General features: G+C 45.9%; 1 long non-coding RNA gene across 14 annotated transcripts; it reads right to left on the bottom strand.

Moving 5' to 3' along the window:
- Positions 1 to 2,458: 2,458 nt before the first annotated feature.
- LOC123156152 (uncharacterized) lies at positions 2,459 to 7,105 on the bottom strand. Of its 14 annotated transcripts, none has more exons than XR_006477880.1 (4): positions 6,708 to 7,102; positions 6,131 to 6,510; positions 5,908 to 6,060; positions 2,459 to 5,763 (listed from the first exon to the last, which is right to left on the bottom strand). It is a non-coding gene; the product is annotated as an uncharacterized lncRNA (long non-coding RNA). The 14 variants fall into 14 exon arrangements; XR_006477877.1 differs by having other exon boundaries at positions 2,459 to 6,060; positions 6,131 to 6,330; positions 6,446 to 6,510; positions 6,708 to 7,101; XR_006477874.1 differs by having other exon boundaries at positions 2,459 to 6,060; positions 6,131 to 6,330; positions 6,412 to 6,510; positions 6,708 to 7,101.
- Between the last annotated feature and the right edge of the window lie 621 nt (positions 7,106 to 7,726).

The following is a 7,726-nucleotide window of genomic DNA, read 5'->3' on the forward strand; positions in this document are numbered from 1 at the left end:
TTATATGACTTAAGTCATCGGCATCCGGAGGTCGTACATAAGTGCCTTGGAAATTGTCAAGGAATGCATCTTCCAGGTTCTCCCAACTGCCAATGGAGTTTTCGGGCAGACTGTTCAACCAGTGCCGAGCTGGTCCCTTGAGTTTTAGCAGGAGATACTTGATGGCGTGGAGATCATCACCGCAGGCCATATGTATATGGAGAAGGAAGTCCTCGATCCATACCGCGGGATCTGTTGTTCCATCATATGATTCAATGTTTACGGGTTTAAACCCTTCTGGGAATTAATGCTCCATTACTTCATTAGTGAAGCAGAGGGGGTGTGCGGCGCCTCTGTGTCGGGCTATGTCAGGACGCAGCTCGGATGGAGCCGGTCTGCAGTATTCGGCCTAGACAGGTTTGTGTTTGTTATATCCGGCTTGGTGGCCGTCGTTGCACATTGGGGCGCACCCCCGCGATCCATAGATCGATCTGGTTTGTCCTGCTCAGTTTTCCAAGTCATACCGCAGGTCATGTGTGTATACCCAAGTTGTTGTATTTCTATTTGTTCGGTGACGCAGTGCCGGCTGGTGTTCGGGCAGAATTGTCATTTTATCTCGGCCACGTGGTGGTCGGTGAGCCGCATTATGCACTTGTAGTGCTGGCTCCAGCGCCTCGTCATCGAATTGAGGTAGCAATTTGCACTTCGGGTAACTTTTGGTTGGGCGTTCAAGTCCGCATTCCTCGGCTGACAGGACCTCAATCCATCTATCAGTGAGCAGGTCTTGATTAGCTTGAAGCTGCTGCTGCTTCTTCTTCAGGCTCTTTGTCGTGGCTATAAGCCGGCGCTTAAAACGCTCCTGCTCTACGGGATCCTCAGGCACGATAAATTCTTCATCGCCGAGGCTCACCTCATCCTCGGAGAGCGGCATGTAATTGTTGTCCTCTGAGTCATCGTTCACAGCCTGTTCATCAAGGCTGGCTTGCCCGTCTTCCCATTCAGCCAGTTCGAGACTTGGCTTGACAGGGTCTTCGTTGTCTTCTGCATCGTCCGAAGTGCTATTTTCTCTTGTGCCGGTATCTCCATTTTTACCATGGCGTGATTTAGAGCGGCGCCGCTGACGTCGGTGCTTTGGCTACTTCTCAGTAGGTTTATCCTCAACTAGATCTTTTATGTCATTGCCATTGTCTTCTTTGGGTGTATCCACCATGTATATGTCGTATGAAGAGGTGGCCGTCAATCGCCCTGTGGGCGGTGGTTCTTGTTCATCGCCGGCATCTTCATCCATACTGTCGATGTCTTCGGAGTTGAAATCAAGCATGTCGGTCAAATCGTCGACAGTGGCTATCAAGTGGGTGGTGGGTGGGTAACGAAGTTCTTCATCGTCCGCTTCCCACTCAAGTCGTACATAGTTCGACCAAGAATCTCCTGACAAGGAGAGAGACTTTAATGAGTTTAACACATCGCCTAGGTGTGAGTGTTGGAAGATGTCCGCGGAGCTACACTCTAAGATCGGCACCCGGTCAGATTCGATGGGTGCAGATACACACGGTTCGGAGCCTATGGTTGGAGAAGAGTCCGAGGTTCCGATGACACAGGCCTCATTGGAGGTCAGATCTATGTTCGGCTCTAGCGTCGCTGAGTCTGCAGCCTCCGTGGCGAGGTTGAGCTTCCCGTCCATGGATGGCGTGCTCTGCTCTGGGTCTAGGGCCAGAGCAATTACAGGCTCTATCTTCTGCACACAATCTAATGAGCGATTACAGGCTCTATCTACTTGGACACAGGAGGAAGTCTTCTATCTTGTATCTTCATAATCAAGCAGTCCGGCATATGCATATAGTCCGGATGTCTGAGGACCTGTAATCTGGGACTCCCTCAGCGGTAGCGAAGGAGCTCCCGCGCCGTGAGCAGAGCGGCCTGCGCGTCCACCTGGCTACGATGCGTGTGGGATTGTGAAGCTGCTGGAGTCAGGGACGGAGTAGTGGTGCGGCCATCGCGGCGCACCGACGGGTGCAGCGACGAAGCTTGCTTCTCGTGGTCGGGAGGGCCCGTGGCGGTGTTGGCCACCGGAGAAGGAGCGCCGCGGGTGTAGCCGTCACCCGCTGGGGCTATCTAAGCGACGCGGGCGGTGACTGCGGCCCGACGCTCAGCGCGAGCCCTGCGCGCGTCGGCCATGGAGATGTCAGAGCAGTGGCGGATCAAACGGTGGAAGAGAGGATCCGACGCACCCCTACCTGGCGCATCAAATGTCGGATTTCGGGATCCGGCAACCCGTGAGAGGTTCGAACACTAGGGTGCGTGTGGAGATCTCAACCTGCCCAGCCTGCCTACTCGCGATCCTCACTAGCCTAGCGCGAAGAGCTCACAGAGACACAAAGACGCAGAGATTTATACTGTTTCGGGCCACCATTGTGGTATAATACCCTACTCCAGTGTGGTGTGGTGGATTGCCTCGAGGGGCTATGGATGAGCTAGTACAAGGATGAACAAGCCTTAGGAGGTGCGGTGTTCTTGAGCTGGTGTGCTGCTCGGGGAGGAATCAATCCCCCTCCATGGTGGTGGCTAAGCCCTACATATAGTGCCTTGGTCCTCCTCCCAAATATGAGCGGGAAGGGATCCCACAACGGCGGGATTTGAAAGGGGACAAGTAGTACAGTCTATCCTGACAAAATTATTCTTTGCCTGTGAAAAGCCTCTGGTCGTGACGCTGCAGTGGGCTCGGTGATGACCTCCGTCCCGCCATCCTGGCGGTCTTGGTCTCGTTGCACCAGAATGGAAACCTTTGGCTGATTCCTCGGGACTCCGCTTCTATGGCTTGCCTCCCTTGAAACAAAGAGGAAACCTGCACTCTGCGCCCGCCTGGCGCCCACTTGGCCTTGGTAGTCATGGCTCATGTCATCTGAGCCTCATGAGGTAGCTGCATAGATCTCTCCAAACTCCTTCGGGGGTCTTGGCGTCGTCTTGCTGTGTTGTTGTCGAAGCTGGGCCGTACCAGGCCGTCGATGGAGCCACGTGGTGGGCTGCAGGTAGGCAGGACTGGATACCCCCAAGTCCAGGACTCCGACAATTATCAAGAAAATAAGGATGAAGGATTGCCAATTCGGCACCACATGTGTTTAATCTTATCCAATTGTTTAAACGCCCTAAAGCATCTCATACTAATTCCTTATCTTCAAATATCATTCTGGATCAAAAAGAAAAAACAATGCATTAACCAAGGACTACAATATTTTAATTTATATTTAGAGCACTACAATATATATTCTTTGTATGAACTTTGTAACACATAATAATAATATTCCATTGGCCTTTTCTCAACATAAGAATTCCAATGATTTCGTTCTCAACTCCATAATGAAGCCGGATACATACATGAATTTTAGTATTTTGTAATAGCTAACTGTGTAACTTTTCTCCATAAATATGAGATAACTTAAGTGGCAGGATGATGTTTGCATTCCCCTTATTTTCAGCTGGATCTCAATAAATCAGCGGCAAGGAGTACATCACCATGGTTTAGTTTAATAAGTTGCTTCATTTCAAGAACGTGTATTCTATTATCCTATACATGGCAGCAAGCTCTTTTTGTACTGGAAACAATTAGGAAAAAGCCTGATGTGCGAAAGCAATAGACGAAAACCTTTTTAGAGCTCGCGATATACTAATATACATATAAAGTACTCATGTTCCTCTGTTGGATGCCATGTTCCAAGTAAAGAAAGGTATGCCATTTGCATTTGATTATAAATTGTGCCCTCAAGGCAAGGAAAGTATATGCCAGTTTAAGAAATAACCTCAAGGTTAATAATACAACTGTATATTTATACTATCCATGATTTTGAAAGAGTTACCTGTATGTTGTCATCAACGTTCCATGTCTACAGCAGTAGTGAGAGCAAGCCTGTGAAACAAGGCACAGAAGAAAGCATACTATGATGAACCAATGCTGAATATCTTACAAAGTTAGACATTTACAACAATTGTAGCACCAAATAGTTTGATGCCCTAATAAAGCTACCTAAGAAAACCATGGCTCCAAAGCCTTGTCACCTACACATTAAATTATTTTAACTATATTAGAAATTGCAGGAGTATTACAAATAACCTAATGACATATTAGATTACATGACAATGATCTTCTTAAGAAAACTACCAGTTTACATGACATCTCCAACCATATTTCTTAAAACATTTCAATTTCGGTATTAGTATATGAAATATACAAATCTATCTACATACACAAAAATATTACCGTGATTGGTGTTTCCAAACATAAATCTACAAATAGTATTCAGAAACAGATTTATAACAATAGAAAACAAACGCCCTCTATTTCCTTATTAAATATGGTGCATAACAAATGAATGACTAAATAGAAAATGTTGTGATGGTACCATACTACAAAAAACACAATCTTGTCCATTAGCTTGAGGAACATGAGATCTGAAAATAAGACACTGCAATAAAGTGAAAATTCTGACAATGTCCATGGACCTGCAAGCACCATTCAGTACAGTCACACAAACAAATCAGAAAATACATAGAAGGGGCAGGGGGAGAGGGGTAATATCATGCCTTCATGTACCAAGGCTTGGAGTATAATAGAACACATTTGTGTTACAATATAAATAATGATATGGAGTCTGGATTAGAAGATAATTTGCTACAAGCTTACACTTGAAAATCTCTTAATATTATATCATTATAATCAACATATTCATCTCACCATAAAGCAATAAAACTTAATTAATCCACATTTACAAAAACATGCCCAATGGTCTTCACATTCAATCACTACTGAAATATGTGTACTGTATTCTCGTGTATAGCCAAAAGTGAAGTACATAGAATTTGAATTTTCAGCGGTACTTTAGCAGAACTGAATAAATTAATACTTATATGTGCCACCTTAACGATGAGACACAATAAGGATGCAACAATCCAAGAGGGGAGGAAAGATACAACTTTAATGATGAGAACTAAAAAGTAGCAAAACAGAGGCACCCAAACTTCTGAAGAGACAAACTGAAAAAAATGACCAAAGGAGATGAACCAAATAAACCTCTGCAATGAAAATGAAAGCTCATTGCTGGAAGACAAAAACTCTTTTAACCGACAATCTGGTATGCAATGGAAAATAGCACACATCTGGTCCACACGTAATCATGACTTTACATATGCATAATCAGAAGAAGAGAATTTTTTCTAGTTTCAGTAATTACATCTCATCTATTTGTTATCCTGCTTTATCCCCGCTTGAGGTGGTATTATCATTCTCGAGCTTCATGCCAAAATGACCCATAATTCTTTCCAACTACATTTTAATTTATAATGTGAATACCATGATAAATAGAGACAAGCAGCATGTGTTTCTGCAAGTCTATAAGCATGGGAAAATATAGAGGGGGTGCCAATATGGGGTGTGTGAAATATCGCAACAAATAAAAATGAAACACATAGGTGGCAGTGCCATCTACTCATACCTATTGTTCTTTAGCTATACTATCATAAGGCACCTCTATCCAGTTCTATAATCTCGATAGGCCCTCTTCCTACAAAAACTTAGTTGTATAAAAATGAATAACTTGTATATAACAACCTAGCTGTATACCAACGAATAAGAGAGGAAGTGGAAGAAAACTTGAACCATCTCGAGCTCCTTGCTCCTGCTACTCCATCGACCGCATCCGCTGCTCCGCCGACCCCTGCTACTTCTAGGCTCTCAATATACGCTCTGGAAATGGTTCATCTCAAATTTTGAAGGTAACTGTGTCATTACAGATTCTGAAAATAACACTATAACTTTGTAAATGATTCATCTCAATAAGCATGTAGGACTCACCAAGTACATAATTTTAGCCAATACAACAGATCAAAGTATCAAAGCATCAGTAAGAAATAGAAGGAGGGAGAAGGGAGGGAAGATACCACCAAAGGAACCAAATCGAAGCACCATACTCCCAAGAACTACCTGGCTGCAGCAAGCCCTTATTGTCATGGCACAGATAAGATATTCTTGCTTATGGCACACCACACGTGCACTACCAGATCAATCTTGAGTCCAAAATACCCTCTAAAAAACTGGAAGAAAAAAATCATAGGTTCCCATGGAAGTTGAGGAAAGGATGAAGAGAAATAGGAAGATGCTAACCTGTGTCGGCGCTCCTCCACAAACTTTTAGCTTTCCTGGGGTTCACCTCTGTAGGTAGAGGCTAGGGATAAGGCTCGGCCAGGAGGGGTTTCCCCGCTACCGCTGCTGCACCCGCTGCATCGTGCCTTCATCCCCTGGCCAGCCTAGCTGGTGTGCGACGAGCAAGTGTATAAGAAAATTATGAATCTATAAACCCATGCCTGAGACAATGAACTGAACATTAGCTCTGTACATTCAGCAAGATACAGACAACAACATTCTATGAAAAGAAAGTGCATAACTGGCATCACACTTTTCTTGGTGAAGGTGATCAACCTGAGCACTCATCTAAGCAAAGCTGTTGCGCAACCCCCTCTTCTCCAACCCTAGAACATTTATTCCTGTAGAAAACCAAATGAAGAACCAAAATGTCTAAATTCATAAGGCCAAATGCACATACCAAAATTTGAGAAATTAAAAATAAATAAATGAACAATCAGTCAATCACACAACCAAATTGAAATCACACATGAGGAGCACATGAGGGAGAGGGAGCGAAGGAGGAGAGGCAAAGAGAGGAATGTAAGAAGGAGCTCACGGGGAAGATGCAGCCAGGGAAGAGGGAGTCCGACGCCGCCGGCATATCCTCATCTCGTCCCATGCTGCTCCTCTCACGACGGCACAATTGGAGGCCTTTGGTGGACGACTCAGGACCGGCCGATAGCTCCTCCCCAGAGGCTCGTTGATGGCGTGCTCCCCATCAGCTTCCTGCCTGGAAGCTCGCCAACAGGCGTCCCCTATCCTCTTGTGCGGCGGATTCCTCCCAGTGGCGTGGCCGTCGGACAGAGAGGAGCGATGCAGAATGGCGGCAGCGGCGGCTGACAAGGAAAGATGGAGGAGGAGTGAGGAGGGCAGCGCTGCATGTCTTTGGAGGATAGGGTTTGTGAGGTGGGTGCTGGGGACCTACCCAACTTGAGATGAGACGCGGTGCAGTGCCCGCGGAGCTGCTGGCGAATCCCTCTTGCACACGAGCGCGGCTGACCCAGCCAATAGAAGGGAGAGATGAGCCCACCCGTAATTGGGCAGGAAAAAAACCATAGAGTGAAAACAAGATTTACCAGGAGATGAACATCTGACAGCTCAGGCTTGAAACGAGGACGATCGAACGGCTAGAAAGGTAGCAAATCGTGGGATCACCATGGAGGCAAGTTGGCTAGCATCTTTATTGGTTTAAATGCTGGACTGCTTCCAAGCTGTGCAATTTATTTGCTGATGAGATGTATAGCCAGTTACCTTCAAGGTGTGTGTCGGCCTAAAACCGGAGATGCACATTAGAAGAGATAGTGATCGGCGACGGGACCTTGAGAGAGGGTTTTGAGAAGTCGTTGTAACATATTAGATTGATGCCAGATAAGTCCAAGATGGTACCTATTGTTGACCGAAGACGTGTTTGCCCATAGCTCGGTCTAGCCGAACACTGAGCACTTTGAAATTTATGCATTGAATAGGCAATGCAGTGGCCCCCGAGCCACTGGTCGGGTGGCAACACCAGATCAGGGGATCGATGTTCCCCTTTAATATTTGTAGATGATAAACCCAAAGCCCAGTAGCCCCCGA

Source organism: Triticum aestivum, chromosome 7B (genome assembly GCF_018294505.1).
Source record: "Triticum aestivum cultivar Chinese Spring chromosome 7B, IWGSC CS RefSeq v2.1, whole genome shotgun sequence".
In the NCBI taxonomy this organism is placed as follows: domain Eukaryota; kingdom Viridiplantae; phylum Streptophyta; class Magnoliopsida; order Poales; family Poaceae; genus Triticum; species Triticum aestivum.